General features: G+C 42.8%; 1 protein-coding gene across 2 annotated transcripts in view; it reads left to right on the plus strand.

The window, feature by feature from the left end:
- Nucleotides 1–1,172: 1,172 nt before the first annotated feature.
- Nucleotides 1,173–16,920, plus strand: part of GPRIN3 (GPRIN family member 3) — a 69,126-nt gene continuing 53,378 nt past the window's right edge. Inside the window, exon 1 of one of the 2 annotated variants that reach the window (XM_072755661.1) lies at nt 1,173–1,369. The gene's annotated coding sequence lies outside the window, so the exon portion shown is untranslated. Of the gene's footprint in view, nt 1,370–1,450; nt 1,622–16,920 lie in introns of those variants that run through there. The other variant, XM_072755662.1, reaches the window with a different exon arrangement.

A 16,920-nucleotide genomic window follows, 5' to 3' on the forward strand; every position in this document is an offset into this window, starting at 1 on the left:
CCTGGCCTACTAGTTTAGAAAGTTTGGTCCTTTGGCCAGCAGCATGGACAAAACCATGAGCCCTTTAGGAATGCAGATCCCCAGGCCCACACCAGACCTACTGAATCAGAACCAATCATTTCAACAAGATCCTTGGGTGAGTCCTTGTGCACCGGTTGAGAGGACATATTCTGGAGTGGTTTGCATCCCACTGGTGCAGGTAACTCGGGTGTGACCTCAAGCACACCTCCGGTTGTCTAAATCATGGAAACCTGTTTTCTTGCCAGTGCAGTGGAGAACAATACCCACCTCACCGAGTTGTGGGAATTAGGGAAGGCACACAGGAAGCATTTTTTGCACAGCGCCTGCCAACAATACTCACTTAATAATAGTTCTTTGCACTGTACCGTTTGCACCCTCCGCGGTCAGCCGCTGACCCTACTACATGTCCACTTAGCATCACTGGAGCCGCTCGGCAGGGACGCTTTTCAAAGCCTTCCACGCCCACGGATGGGGGCGGGGGAGTGGGGAAAGACAGGAACACTGTCCGCAGCGCCAGCTCCAAATGCGCAGGAGACCGTACGTTTTGCAACACATACTAAACGTCGGCGGTGGCGGTGGTGGCGGTGGGGGGGGGGGGGGTCCTTGCTTTCAGATCTGCACCGCGCGTGGCTCCATCAGAACCCGCCTGCTGGAGTCTAGACACAGACATGGAGGCCGGTGACCTGCGGGAGGAGCAAGGGCCGGACCGCCTGCTGAGCGCCCTCCGCCCCTCTCCTGCACCTCCGGCTCCTTCCTAACTTCCCGGTCGCCCTGCAGAGCAGCCCTCGCCCCCCTGCCCGCACCCCGCTACCACCGGCCCGGGCCCGGGGGCGCAGCCTGCCCCGCGGCGAACCCTTCCCCGGGGACCTGGCAGGCTGGGCCGGGGCGCGGCGGGGGCGGAGCTCGGCGTCCCGCCGCCCTCGCCGCCGCCGCCGCCGCCGCCCCCGCCGCGAAGCCGCAGCGCCCCCGCCGCCCGGCCGGGTGGGCGCCCCGGGCCTGACGGAGGCGCGGTCGGGCGCGTGCACTCGCGCCTCCCGCTGGCTCGGCGCCCGGCGGCGGCTGCGGCCCCGCGGTGGGGGCGGCCCCGCGGCCCCGCGGCCCCGCCCGCTGCTGCGCGCGCCTCTGCTCTCTGCACGGTGATTCCAGCTCCTGCGAGCGCCCGGCTCGCTCCCGGAACGGGTCTAAACGGGACCGCGCCCCGGAGCCCGCCGGGGCCACCCGCGAGGCGCCGAGAGCCGCGCTTGGGATATGCGACGGGGAATCCCCGCCGCAGCGCAGGCAGCGGCCCCGCGGCGCCGGGCAGAGCCGGGGAGAGCCGGGCAGAGCCGGGCAGAGCCGGGCAGAGCAGGTAGGCGAGCGGCGGCCGGGGGGGGGGGGGGACCGCCCCCCGCGCCCCTGCCCCGCGTCCCGCCCGCGCCGCCGCAGCTCTGCGGGGTGCCCGGGACTGCCGCGGGGGGATTGGGCCCCAGCTTGTGCCCGGTGACCCCTTGCCTGTTGCTCTCGTCCCCATCCCATCCTGCGCCCCAGGAGGGGCCAGTCTTTCTCGCAGGTGATGAATTTCTCTGCAAGGTCATTGCTCCCTGAGACTCTGGCTTCGAAGGTAAAGGGAAGAGATGCCTGGTGTCCTCGTTCTGGGCGGGGGTAAAATCAATCGGGTCTGCACACTGTGCAGTCCACGTAGGTGTGTGTGTGTGCGCGCGCGTGGTAATACTATACTTGCATTTTTCTCGTTTTCCCATGCTTATTCTCTTTAGAGTCGAAACACTATAGTTGTGTGTGTATATGCATTAATACACGCACACCTGTACATATATATGTATTTTTTTTCTTGAAATAGGTGGAGAGAGAAGGAGGGCCGGCAGAGGTTGATAAAGGGAAAGCATTGTAGGGACCTGTTCAGTATCTAGAGGTGAACTTTGGAACCACATTAAATCAAGGTAGAGACTAAGGGCTATAAATGGTTCTTGGGAGATGGATTTTAGAAAACATCTGAAGAACAGTGCCGGCCAATACACACAACAGATTTTCATCCTATCCAGGCAGATCTAAAGGGTTATACGCAAAATTTCAGACGCAACAATGGACAATGAAAGGGGGGGGGGTGCAGGGGAAGGGAGGTACTTGGACACTGGGAAGTGAATTTTGGGTGGTGGGAAGGCGGCAAACCACTGTCGGATTTAAAGGGCCTCCAGAAAAAGCACTGGGAGAGATCTCTGCTTGGGGTGTATGTAGGCAGTTCAAGGTTAAGATGATGTGAATGCCCAGAAAGCAGCAGAGGCTGTGGGGGAAAAGGCAAGGGAGGAGGAAGGGAGAAAGCAGCTCAGAGTCACCAAGGAGCAACTGCCTTTCATTAAGGTATCTCCTTCCTGTTAAAGCAATACCTGGGTATGACCCACCTGAATATTTTTCACGACACGTTTGTTAAAGAACCATGTTTTCATTTTATTTTTGCGAGGAATCTGGGTCATGATGGGACTGAAAGAAACTGAAGTGTTTACAACACCAGCAAGATTTGGAGAGAGAGTTGATTAAGGCTTAGCTTCATGAAATATTTACACATCTCTTGCGTGGGCTTTTGTTTGCTCTTGTTGGCACTGCTGCATATTTTACTTCGATAATGCTTTGAGTGTACTTCTCTCGAATGTGCTTATTTTCTAGTTATAAACTATTCTTTCTTTTCCATTGTGTTCACCATTGGCCTGCCCTAAGTCTGGGTATAAAGACACATGAGTCACAGCATAAAGAAGAAAATCTGCTCTGTCTCGCTATCTGTGAACGACAGAAGTTTTATTAGAGAATGTTTTTTAAATAGAATCACAAAGGGCACTTTCCAAGTTTTTATGTGTTGGTGAGGGGCAGGGGAGGAAATCGGTTGTTGATTCATAAACAGAAAAAAAAAGTAGTAATAGCCCCTGCGAGTCTAGATGTTATATCACTGGGATTTATTTTGGAAACAGAGCAGAGGAACTCATGGAAATCCGTGCAGAGTATGTTGTGTGGTAGTGAAGCTTCACCTCGTCACTAACTGGACTTTTATGGAAATGATGAGGACAAAATCATAAGCGCTGAGCTTGGTATGGGAGGTCGAGTCCTGAAGCATGACCTGAATCAGATCAATCTCAGTTGGAGGTCCGGGTGGGGTCCAACAAGGTGTTCTGAAATTTGAGTGTTTTTTTAATCGCCTCAGTACACTTGCCTTAATTATTTGACCCTGCGAAATTTTCTTGATTGTGCCTCAAATATATGTAAAGGAATATATTAGATACAGCTCTCCTTCACTAGAAGAATTTTCAGTCAGAAACTCTACAGCTTATGGGGAAGCATTAAGATAGCAGTCACAGAATCCAAAATCCTAAAAGACTGGCCTCAGAGATTCAAGACACACAATTCCAGCCCTAGCTCACACCTGAGTTTCTTCAGTGGTAACAGTTTCTGCCCTCGATGTATACATTCATTGATTCATTCATGCATTCAATATTTGTCTACCCGGAACTCACCATGGCCCTAGACTGTGGAATAGAAGAGTGAGTGAGACACAGCCTCTGCGGGCCAAACTTGGGAGTCAGGAAGTACCGGCTGGTTAAGTGCTGTGACAGGGCCTGCACAGGGAGCTGGGAATCCAGGTTGTGGAGGTAGAGAGGACAAGGAGGTGCCCAGAGACCTGGAGGACCAGAGGAACTCGTCTGGTAAAGAGAAGAGAGAGGAGCCGTCCTGGTACAAGGACCAAGGAATGAAGAGGCCCAGGAATAACAAGTAGGTCTAGGTGGGTGAAACACTGTGAGTAGACAAAGATGGAAAGAGGAGGTTGAAAGGAAGCGAATCGAGCCTCGAACTGAAATCCCATAGAGCCGCTAACTCCTCTGGTCCGGAAACTGGTTCCCTGGGTAAATTAGGGACGTCATTTATATGGAGGCACTATGTTGTTCGTGTCACCCAACTTTATAATCTTCAAATGTCTAGAAACTCTATTTATGAACCTGTAATAACCTGATTAAAACGGAGACATGCCCTTGAGAAAGTCATAATTCTCTGTGCCTCAATTTCTTCATCCACAAAATGTCTACTACCTACTTTGCGTATGGTGAAAATGAAAGGGAATGAGAAAATGGAGTTTTATAGAAGTGCAGAGAATCTTATTTGTATGATAACAGTGCTCAGGGCAAAAAGACAGAAAAGACTGTCTATGCAAGGATTTAACTGTCCCAGATGACTCCAAGAGGCGCAGGTATGATGGTCTGAAAAACAGAATGAAAAAAAAAAAAAAAGTAACTCAGAAACACATGCTAAAGAGAACCAAAAGGTCTCATACAATTTTTACATTATGTTTTAAGTGAGAGAAATATGTACAGTAGTACCATAGTAATCAGTAAATGCCCCTCTAGAATGGTCACAACCCATTGTGAAGTCCGTTTTACTGGGTCCGATGGCATTTTTATTTTTATTTTTTTAAAAAATAAAATAGAGTAAAACAGAATAAAAGGATAAGTAAGTATAGTTCATGGAACTTTTTAATCAAGTATATATTCGTAGGCATATATACACATAGGACTGTGATGTAGAATGTATATCTTACTATGCATCATGTTCCAAAAAGTCCAGAAGCTACTGTTTTAAGTGACAAAGAAGAGATGCTTCCAGTTTGCAAGATCCCAAGAGGCAGTTGGGGAGATCTGATACATAAGCATTTACACAGTATTCTGAATAGCCAAGCTGCCCTGAGAACGGCAAGACATCATGACTTGCCATTGATTCACAGCAGTATCATGTGAGGAGACCTTGCAGACTGCATTAATCTGGAAAGGCTTCAAGGAGGAGGTGGAAGGTGAGCTAGTCTATGAAAGATGAGTGGATCTGGATGGGCAGTGAGAAAGGGACAATGTTATAGAGGGAGGAAGCAAAGAATGAGGTGGGTAATGTGAGATTTTTTTAAGAATCATTTAGGAAAGAAAAAAATGAACATTGAGTTGGGGGAGAGAGTTGTAGCAGAATTTCCGTTTAGACTAAAATCCCACTCGCAAGTTGCTATTTATTTTATACCTAAGATTTCTTTTCCTAATACTACTGGTTTCTTAAACTCTAGGCAAAATGGCCATAACATCATAAATCTGTCATTTCCTGCCTTTACGAAAGTCTCTTTTGCAACAATTTACTGGCTAGGCCTTGTTTCGATCGAATTTAATAAACAATTGAAATCACATGATACACCACATTGTAGTATGAGCATTTGATTTCTCAGAACACAAGGACAATCACTGGCACAGAGGGACAGGGGTGATCAAGTGACTGTCACAAGTCCAGCAAACCTTTCTCTTCTCTAAGTCTCCTTTCCTGTGTGCCTCATGGGTAGAAAGCCCCATGCTTTCTGGAAACCCGCAGCTTCATGAGGATGAAACAGACCGCTTGGTGCTCACAACCCCAAAAGGAAGGCCAGAACCTGCCAGATTTTATTCTTCAGTTGCTCTATGACTTGTTCATCACTTTGGTTAAATATTTAAATAGGTTTGTATTCATTTTGAGACATTAACCTCTGTGTGTTTTGCTGCATCCTGATGGCTATCTTGAGGAGATAAAATCCAATGAGAAAGTCTTCACTCGTATTTTTTAAAATGTTTGGTGAGCTTCTTTCAGCTCTTGCTCTTTCCCACGGAATGAAACAGTGATCTGTTCTGTTTTATTTGAATAAAATTATACCTTTAACCAGAAGAACAGCATCAGTTGAAATACTCAGGTGCCTTGAGATGATTTGGAGTTCGGTCCAATATGGAGATCCACTTTTTTAGAAAGATGTCTTGGATTCTTTTCATCTCCTTCTTGCCACATCAGAATGTTCAGATTAGTGATCACCTCTGTACCTGTGTTTTGTTTTTTTTGTTTTTTGCCTGAGACTCAAGTCTGGAATAGTAAAAACATTTAGAGGCTGCATTTGAATTGAAAAGACATTATTGAATTTCATGGGGGGGGTGGATGTAAATGCACTTACAATTTAGATTACTTACTGTCTTGAATGCCAGTAAGAAAAATGTTCACAGCTTTTTATCTGGGCTTATTGGAGTTGGCAACACAATAACAGATTTCTAATTTTTCATGTCTGTAATTAGCTTGTTGGTTTTATTTTAAAGCTAGCAGCATAATTGGGGGGCTGAATTATTATTACTAGGCAGTAATAACTTACCCTTAACTGGAAGGTTAAATATGACCCATTGAATCTGAATCTGAATCTGGAGGCAGGGCTTAGAAACCTATTATTTTGTGATGGTCCTAAAGTGATTTCAGTAGTCAGGTTTGAACACCACTGCTTGGTCCTGCATTTAATACATACCGGGAAATAAAAAGATTCCAGGTGAGTCCCAAATGAGTGAGTAGCTTGTCCTAATCATTGTTGGAGCTGGGGCTAAAATCTAGATCTCTGCTCTCTAATTCTTTACTGATTCTCTGCTAGGGGGAGAAGGAATAGGGTCTGAAGAGAGGATTTGAATGGCTCCAGAGTGGTGGGGGGAAGGGAATTTAATTATTCCTGCAGCCCTTCCTCCCAAATTGAGTGTCAATGCAGTGAGCCTTTCTAAGTGACAGTGCAGTGATCTCTGTCCCAGGGGACTGATGTGGCAGAAAAATTGTGGGCACCAGCTGTGTGATCTGAGGCACGGTGCTTTCTTGGCCTTACACACCAGATTCAATTTAAAAATGTTAATTCTTGTGTCTTAAACCCAATGGATACCCAAGCCAGCCCTGGGAAGATTGCTTTAGTCAATAGTCACAGCTTGTGATACTTGCCGAAGAACCAAGCAACCCCTGAAAAAAACTCAAGGCTAGAGAGTAAAAAGTCCCAAAGTCACAGGCACCTCCAGGGACCTTGGAGCTCTGGCTAATTCAGTAACAGCTGGACAGAGAGCTCCAGAGCTCCTTAAAAAAAATCACATTTGCATCTACTAATTTTCTGGAGAAAAGGAGTTGCAGAGGATCCTTTTTTAAGCCTGAATTGCAAATGGTCCAGCAAAGTGGGAGATCTGGTTTAGGGGGGATAATCAAGATGTTTTATGGGAATAGACTCTTGGTGGTTTTTTTAGGATCTTGATTCCTAAATAACCTAAAATTAAAACAACCATATTATGTCTATGGGAGACTCTTCTCTTTTTTTATAATGTACAACTTTGGGTAAATTAAACGCTTGAGGGAGTTAAGCATTTGTGTTCCCTATATTCTCAGTCATCAGAGCATCTTTTTTGCTTCAATTCCTGTTGACAGTTTATCTAAAATGTGATAGTCTGTGCCTATGCATCTGCCTTAATAAGTACAATATGGCAGATATCATCAGGATTCAGAATTTTGCATCAGCTCCAGATTTTTATTCTGAATTATGGCTGTGTAGGACAGGGCCGCTGAATACAAGCTAGAAATTTTTAATTGTTTTTCTTCTCTTTTACTCTGATATGAATTTGCTTTCTCCTGATACACTTTTTAAAATCTGTTGTTCAAAAATGCAAAAGATATTTGATTCATCGTGGATTCCACTTCATTGGACTTTGGCATTGCCTTTGCCATTACATCATTTTGGAAGGCTCGGTCCCTCATCCTAAATTAGCTTCTCAAGCCCCTCAAAATAATGATTTAAAGATCAGTTATTTCAGAAAACCCTCCATGATTCTTATGCCCTGTCCCTAACTATTTTCTTCTACATAGCATGAATTTTTAATTTATACTTAGTTACTTTGTTTCCTAAGCATGGCTTTCTTTGAATCCTACAAATTATTTCTCCTTAAAAAATTCAGGTAAAAATGAAGCAACTAGAATTTTAATGCTAATAAGAATTTTAATCAGCTCAAAGGTTAATAAATGGATGTACATTTCCCCTTGCATCCTTGAATGAGTAAAAATTGCTTATGACAAATGGGTGTGGAGATTTGGTCTTGTTTTCATGTTGAGCATGTTCTGAAAGCTGTCAGAGAACAGAAATCTGTCTATGTCAGGGTCAGGGGCTGAGCTCTCATTAAGTGAATGGAAATGCCTATGCAATCTCCTTTCATGTGGGGATGATTTCATGTCTATACATATAGATTCTCAGAGCAGAAGAATCCTTGGCGGCAAGCATCTGAGACACCTGGTGCACTTCACTTGACCTGTCCCGACCTCAGGTTCGAAGATGTATGCACCAGATTAAAAATTAAAAACTGGCAGTTTCTGGGTCCAGCAGGAAGATCATGTTTTATTTGGCTTGCAGGTATTTCTTTTTTAAGTAAGCCAATATTTAAAAATCAAGAGATCTATTATACAAAATGAAACACTGATGGTTATTCTCTGGGTAGGAGCTAAATAACAGTATGTGCTGTCTCTTTATTTCACGCTAGCCCCCACTACTCCCTACTGTCTCTCTGACACTGAGGCTTCATATAAGTCGCTTGTACTCAACAACTGTGTTTAATAGGAACCGAGTCTGGGAAGTTTGGACTAGGTGTTTTCTAAGTATCATCGAGTCCTCATGAAATTGACACGACTCTACAAAGTAGAGAGATCATCCTGTGAAGGTAGCGAACTCCCAGTAAACCCTAATGAGAGTCTATAAAGTTTTCATCATGAAAATACGTAGATTCTGTGAAAAGTTAATGAGTACAAACTGAGTTGACTTTGTCTCTTAGTAAGAGAATAGTGAATTGTTTGCTTGCTTGTTTGTTTTTCACTATTCCACATTTGGCAACAAGCAAACAAAATAAACCATCTAAACAACAATGTATTTACTCTTTAACTTAACCAATAACTACAGTTTTACATCAGATGGCTTTAGGTATTTCCAAATGCCCCATATCTTTATGTTATGTACCAGTCTTTAGATATCTACCAGATTCACATAGCCTCCCGGAAGCCCAAAGCCTATCTCAGTCCTTCAAGTCGTGGTGCACTCTGTTGAGAACAAACTGTCAGAAGGAGTATGAACTCCTATCCCAGTCTGTGGCTCTGTCTGTACAGCCGAGAAATGCTCATCGGACCATGGCAGTGGCCGTGCTGTCCACCCATCGCTCAGATCCCGGCCCAGTCTGGCCACTGGCTCCTGTGGGACTGGTCCGTTCCTATGGCCAGCAGTGAGCTGACGGGTGGAGTTGATCTATTCATTTTGGAAATAAAGACTGATGCCCTTTGGAGATACTAAGAGGAAACACTCGGCAGATCTCAAAAGGAGAGAAAGCTCTTCACTAATAGCTCTCTGAAATCTCATTCTTCCTCAACTACTGCTGCTCCTTTCCTACCTCGGGCACACTTCGGTGCATACCACCCCCACATCGTGCCTCCTACCTCGCTTCTAAAAACATCCTCACTTCAAATTATTAATCCCAGAGCACCGGCACTTTGGCAGCTTCGCTCCAAGGAGACAGTGCTGGGAATAGCAGCGTAGAAGCCAACAGAGGACACAGTGCTACCTCGACTCTATGCTTTCCTCGGGCAGAGTGCGTGTCCTTGTAGGCTGATGTCCAAGTCTGTAAGTATTAGGCCTCATATCACCTCAAATCTATTGATACTATATAAAATACCATAGGTGTTACAATCCTTTAGGGTTAAAGATAATTTTTCTTAGCGATTTTTAAATAACGTAAATTTAGTCACACCAGAACGTCCATGCTCTTAGGAAGAACTCTCCTCCTATTTCCCCTGGTGGTTATTTCAATGTTTAAAATTGTAATGATGAGTTTTTAAAGATCATCCCTCTGGGGTTTGTGGCTTTTGAGTAGTGAGTCTAACTCTCGGGGAGGGATGATAAAAGTTAATAATGTGAACTTGATGGATTGGGGCTGTTTCAGTTACTTCTGCTTTGCAAATGAAATAAAAGCATTCCTCAAACTGGAAATAGGAATTTATTTAGGAGATGAAGTATAGGAGCACCTGGGTGGCTCAGTCAGTTAAGCAGCTGCCCTGGGCTCAGGTCATGATCCCAGGGTCTTGGGATGCAGCTCTGCATCAGGCTCCCTGCTCAGCGGGGAGTCTGCTTCTCCCTCTCCCTCTGCCCCTCTCGCCCCCCTCCCTGGCCCACCACTTGTGAGTGTGTGCTTTCTCTCTCTCTCAAATAAGTAAAATCTTTTTTTTTTTTTTTTTTTTAAAGAAAAGAGATGAAGTATAGGGGCTGGCCGAAGCTCTGATTTAAGGAAGATGGTGCTTGGATCACTTAATACATTTGTATCAAGTACTTGATGTATATGTTAGGCCTTGCACTATGTGCTCGGCCTTCAAAAATGAATAAAACATACTCTGAACTGTCAAATAATTCCCAGACTTCTGGCCTACAGAAACATTTTAATAAATATGGCTCAGCAGAGTTAGAGTGGGCTCTTTTCCTGGTGAGGATCCTTGGGAATTCCCTTGGCAGCCTAACAACCAGGATTCTTTTTCTGTCCCAAACAGACACCCCTGAACCCCTCTCTTTCTTCCTTTAGGCCCTGGCAGTTCACTAACTTTCCATTCCCCCTCTCAGCTCCACCACCTGCTCACCACACCTGGGTTCCTTTCTTCCCAGCCAGGCCAATGTGAAAACGAGAGGGAAGCCTTTCCCACACTATACTTCCTTAATGTCAGCAAAAATAAAAATGTCGACATGTGTATTTTCAACTTCATTCTGCTAAAAACAACTAAGAAACAGCGGGTAGCAGATGTGACCAATATGGGGCAGGTGTCAGATTAAGAAATCATCTAAGTTTCTATTAGCAGCTAGTTTATATGCTATAGGAAATCTCCATGAGTATACCAGAACCTCAATATAACTTCATTCCTTCCCTTTTTCTTCTAGTCAAGAAAACATCTACAAATGCAAGTGAGATAAATGAGAGTAACATTATTACAGAAATTATTTTATCATTGAGATTAGTGTAAATGACATTAGAGAAAACTGCTCTAAGTTAGTCTTTTAATAGATCACTTGCTTTCAGTGGTACTTTACCATAAACGATTTGTAATACACTAGTGTATTTGAAGACAAGTTAAAGGCCACTGTTTTGGATTATTGCCTAGACTCTCAAGGATCGCCTCCTTAATCCATCACTTTGGAAGATGATCTGGAATCAGACCATTATTGGGTAATGTGCCCCTTTTGAGGTACTGAAAACACTTGGGTGTTTTCATAGTTGCTCCATGAAAAACCCCATGTCCTTTGCTATGCTTTTTTCCCCTCTTCCCTAGTCGTCTTCTCCAGGGTGAAGACCCTGGAAGTTCAAGTGGTAATTTTATGTCTCTGGAATGCCTGGTGAGTGATTCCATCTCGTGTATTCACCCCTGCTGAGAAGAGACCTTTCTTGCCTTCCCCTAGAAGGTAATGACACAGGGGAAATAAGAGAAGAGGACAGTACCTAGACTTTAGAACCAATGATGATAAGTAGACGAGAATGAAAGCCCAGCCAAACACATAAGGAAAAAGAAATAAAGCAGGGTAAAGGGGGAGCAAGAGCCTAAGGGAACCACTCAGGGCACTTTTGCCATCTTGGTCCTAGGACATAAGAGAATCCTAATTCATTTCTCTTCATCCACCTACTTCCCACTATAAGGAAACAGGAGATGGAGAGACTACAGATCTGTATAGAACTGCATTCTTTAGGCTTTTCTGTTAGTGACATGCGAAACCCATTTCTCATTTAGACCAATCTATGAGGTTTGTACAATGCAAATGAAATAAAAGCATTCCTCAAACTGGAAATAGGAATTTATTTAGGAGATGAAGTATAGGAGCACCTGGGTGGCTCAGTCAGTTAAGCAGCTGCCTTGGGCTTCCCCCCATTTTAGAGATGAGGAAACAGATTAAAAACTTAAACTAGCCCATGGTCCCTCAGATAATAACTGAGCTGTGTGCACATTCAGTCATCCAGCTTCAAAGGTCACAGGCTTTGTAACTGCGCCACACTGCAGTGTGTCAACATTATTAATTATTATTACCACTGGGTCAAAATAAAAAGAATAGGTTGTATTTTATAGACTGATTTCTCCTATGTCAGGTTTCATTTTGTGTTGCTGAAAAGCCAAATTGAAAGCCTCTAAATCAGAGATAAGTCGGGTTTTAAGCAGAGTGAGTTCAAGGACAAACACTTTAGGTTAAAACTTTACAAATCATCATATAGGTGGTTTAAATTGGAAAACAAAAATTTTTATCAAAATATCCAGGTGACACATATGTTCAGCAAACAGAGCTTCTTTGCTTCTCAAAAGAAGAACCAAATACACATCAGATAGTCACGTGCATACACACGTGCGCATACACACATCTAACAAGAAAAGCAAAGCATGTGCCTGTGTTTAGCCCTACCTATGGACTTTGGACTCAGACACTATTTATAGAACTAGTGTTTCTGTGATTGATGTTTTAATCACAGATACTCATTTACTTATGAAAGTTGAGCAATTCCTCATTATAGCTTGCACTAAGTGTTCCAGTTGCAAATTAAAGGCTGAGAAAAAGGCAGTTTATGTACAGAAGGCTCATTTGAGACAAGGTCTTTCTTAGAACTATATTTCTAATAATTAATGAGAGTTGGTGGGAGGATGAATATATGTTATCTCTGTCATTTTGAAAATGAAAATCCACTAATTGTTTTTAAAGCCATGACTTCTGCCTTCATTTATTTTTAGTTCCTTAATAGGCAGTTGATTTTTTTCTAGTTAAAAAAAAAAACAGGCAGAAGTCACCTACAGGCATTGCTCTTATTACTGGATTCTTGTCATCAGTCTGGAATGTCTTTACCACTTTGTGTGGTTTCAAACTCTGAATGCTTTGTTCCAGGGGGATGGCATGGTAAAGGGCACTAATTTCAAAACGCAAGAGATTTTGACCAGTGTCCTGTAAGATGATCTTAGATGGTATACAGATTTACTTTTTATTTTAATAGTTATTGAATTTTTTAATGTAAATATATTAAGAATAAATTTAGAAGTATATTTTTAAAATATGCTATATTTTAAAAATATGTCTTATATAAATATACTATGTGCTATTTTAAAAATATATTACTAGCACATGAAACATGTGGTTTTACCACTTCTTAAGACTAGGCAAATATTTTCAACCAGTGGACCAGTTAAAGTCAATTGAATACAAATTTTTTTTAAAGATTTTATTTATTCATGAGAGACACAGAGAGAGAGAGAGAGAGAGAGAGAGGCAGAGACACAGGCAGAGGGAGAAGCAGGCCCTATGTAGGGAGCCTGACGTGGGACTCGATCCTGGTTCTCCAGGATCAGGCCCTGGCCTGAAGGCGGTGCTAAACCGCTGAGCCACCAAGGCTGCCCTTGAATACAAAATTTAAGTAAAAAATAGTTTCAATAAAAAGCACCATAGGCAAAAACCTTCAAAGTGGCACACCAATGTCACAATCTGTGAAAGTGGTACTTGAAGTCATGTCATTGCCCAAGGCACATCAGGTTCTTCCTAGAAATGAACAGTTTGGTCCAGAAATTGTTAAGAAAAATTCGAGTTTTTATGTCCAAAAAAAGAAATGATCTTTTTTTTTTTTTTTTCTATCTTGGGCCTGTTTTCTGAATTTGAGGTCTCCTTAGCCTTTTCTGGAACTTGGAGGTGCCCTTGTTATCCTCCCACTCCATCACCGCCAAGAATTTATGCATTCATTTATTTTCATGCACATTCATGGAACAAACAGCCTGTGGAGAATTTCTGTAGTTGGTGTTGTAGACATGCTAGAGAGCTCAAGGTCTGTACTCTTTGACTTCTGTGTGAAATGAGTCTACATGTCTGTGATTCCCATTAAAGTTAAAGTTGTTGAAGCCCTGGACTTCTGCCATAATCTTTTCTTTGTACTTCCTAAACGACTAAGAGATCTTCATTGGAAAGACCCTTCATTGATAAAACACATTGTCAAGGCTCATATTACAAGTTTAAAAACATGTGCAGTGCAAATCCTGAATGAGATTATGCATGAGAAAAGAAAGGGGTTTGTACATCTCATACATAAAAAGGTCTAATTCTTGGGCTATTTTGAATACAAAGGTGACAATTAGTACTGTCATGATTTTTGAGTACAAAATAATGTATCTTCGGTCAATTAGAAATTTTTACAAGATGGAGTGAAATGCAAAAGTTTAGCATTTATCAGTTTTTTTAAAAAAAATAAACTACATTGAGGGAGGAGTTGAGTTTCAGTGGCATTATTTTTCTATGTAGTTTACCCCCAAACAAGTGGTTATGGCATAAGTATCACTATGACTTTTTCTGAGGAATTTGTCCTTGAGAAACATTGTGAAAATGTAAAGCACCTGGATGTGGTGAATATAAATTGTCACAACTATCTATGTAATATCAATAGAGCTGTTTTATGCTTCCCAGCAATTCATAAGATTTTTCTATACTGGTGAAAAGGATATAGCTGTGGTTTCCTGCTGGAGTTTCTACATAATAGTGAGAAAAGCATCAGAGGATGCAGTTGGTTGTGGTTGTTTGCTCATGCACTGCTGCTCTTTTCTTTTTTGTAAAAAACAGGAAGCTGAAATTTGCTCTTTACTTAGATCAATCGATGTTTAATACAGTCTTGTCTATGTGCTAATATGTAAGGATGTAAGGATGAAGAGATGCTTCTCTATCTTTACAGACCATAAAATCTTAATATTAAGAAATATTAAAGAGATTAAAGTACCAGTGATGGTACATATGTACTCTCAATGTACATACATTGTGATAAAAATTGGTTACTTGGAATTGTTTTCAATTTTTTTTTAAAGATTTTATTTATTCATGAGAGACACAGAGAGAGAGAGGCAGAGACATAGGCAAAGGGAGAAAGAAGCGACTCCCCACAGGGAGCCCAGTGCAGAACTGGATCCCAGGACCACAGGATCACGCCTGAGCTGAAGACAGATCCTCAACCACTGAGCCACCCAGGCGTCCCTGTTTTCAAATTTTTAATGTTTATGTTTTATCGTGAGTAAAACAAGTTAATTTTGAAGAAACAGTTAGTTAGCCAGGTGGTTTTTAACTCTAGTAACTGCAACTCAAATTAGTTTGTTAGTTTTCCTCTGTTCTCTGCTCATGGACAAGACTCCCAGTTCCCCAGCCCAGTAGTTTTGAGGAGAATTGAGCAAAGAGCATATTCACAGTCTCTTAAAAACAAAGTAGAATCAAATGACATGCTTAGGCTAAATAAATCAGTACTATTGCATTTGATACTACCATACTTTTTCTTAAAAAGAAAGCCATACACAAAAAGAATATTTGTAACCAGGATGTCAGGATGCCTCATGAATAAATAAATAAAATCTTTTAAAAAAATAAATATATTTGTGGGATCCCTGGGTGGCGCAGCGGTTTGGCGCCTGCCTTTGGCCCAGGGCGTGATCCTGGAGACCCGGGATCGAATCCCACGTCAGGCTCCCGGTGCATGGAGCCTGCTTCTCCCTCTGCCTGTATCTCTGCCTCTCTCTCTCTCTCTCTCTGTGACTATCATAAATAAATAAAAATTTAAAATAAATAAATAAATAAATAAATAAATATATTTGTAACCAAGTACCTATTCGAAATAGAAACAACTTAATGGAAGCCATATCAGTAGGAAAGCAGGACCACTATAGTGGATGTGGAATCATGGATTTATTATGAATTTTAGATCTTACACAATCATGGGAGCTTATAAAAAAAAGTCTGTGGGGGGGCACCCGGATGACTTAGTTGGTTAAGCATCTGCCTTGGCTCAGATCATGATCCGAGTGGGATCGAGCCTCACGTTGGGCTTTTGCTCAGCGGGGAGCCTGCTTCTCCCTCTCCTTCTGCTACTTCCCCTGCTTGTACTCTCTTGCTCTCTCTCTCAAATAAAGAAATTCTTAAAAAAAAAAAAAAAAGTTTTTTTAATCTGTGGGAAGCGTCTGGTATTGGTTCTGAAGTCATTATAGGTTAGCAGTGCTGGGAGTGGTAAAAAAAAAAAAAAAAAAAAAAAAAGCTGGATATGAAGTGGAGCCCAGTAAGGACAAACTGGAACCTACAAAGCGCTGGGACTGGGACACATGAAAACAAAACAGAATCAGTGTTGGACTCCTCTCTCTTCCAACCTCAGCGACCTGGGGGAACCATAGAAGGAGCTGGCCCTTTTCACCGTAGGGCTGTTCATGGACCCCCGGGGCAAAGGCTAAGAAAGAGCATGTGGTGGAACGCTAGGACCTGCAGCCTGGCTGTTGCCTGATGTCACCAAGGTGAGCTGGAAGATGAGGGTGCAGCCGCCTGTTGCACCACACCGTCCTTCCAAGCATAATAATGCTGCTGCCCTACTTCCGCCTCCAAATCACACATAATTTTCCCTTGTAGCCAACTATCTTAAAGAACTATTTAGGGAAGAGAATCCTGGGAATGGATTTTCATCCCAGCTAAGTGGACACTGAGTACAAAACCACCCCAGAAACTAGCCAGTAGAAAGAGAAATGTTGGGACGCTGAGGTGGCTCAGTGGTTAAGCGTCTGCCTTCGGTTCAGGGCATGATCCCAGATCCTGGGATCGAATCCCACATTGGGCTCCCTGCGGGCAGCCTGCTTCTTCCTCTGCCTGTGTCTCTGCCTTCTTTCTGTGTCTCTCATGAATAGATAAATAAAATGTTTTTCAACAACAAAGAAAGAGAATTGTCTAAGGTTAGAAAGTCCCTTGTTTTCAAGTTCTGCAAGAATCCTTTCCACTAAAGGACTCAGAGTCCGGTCTGCTTGTCGATTATATTTAAGACATTTTCTTCTAAAAACTTATACAAATTTTCTTCTGGGTACAACTCTAAGTTGTTAGTTTACTCCCATTCAAAAACTAAAATTTCAGAAAGAGTTATCTATAAAAAAAAAAGTTCCAAGATTCATGTCATTTAAGCAACTGAGCTCATCTCCTCAAAATATGTATCATTTTACAATGTTAAAGTTAATGAAATTAACTCTGCTCGTGGCTGGATGATGCAAGGATGAACA

This window comes from Vulpes vulpes, chromosome 4 (assembly GCF_048418805.1).
Source record: "Vulpes vulpes isolate BD-2025 chromosome 4, VulVul3, whole genome shotgun sequence".
Classification (NCBI taxonomy): Eukaryota; Metazoa; Chordata; class Mammalia; order Carnivora; family Canidae; genus Vulpes; species Vulpes vulpes.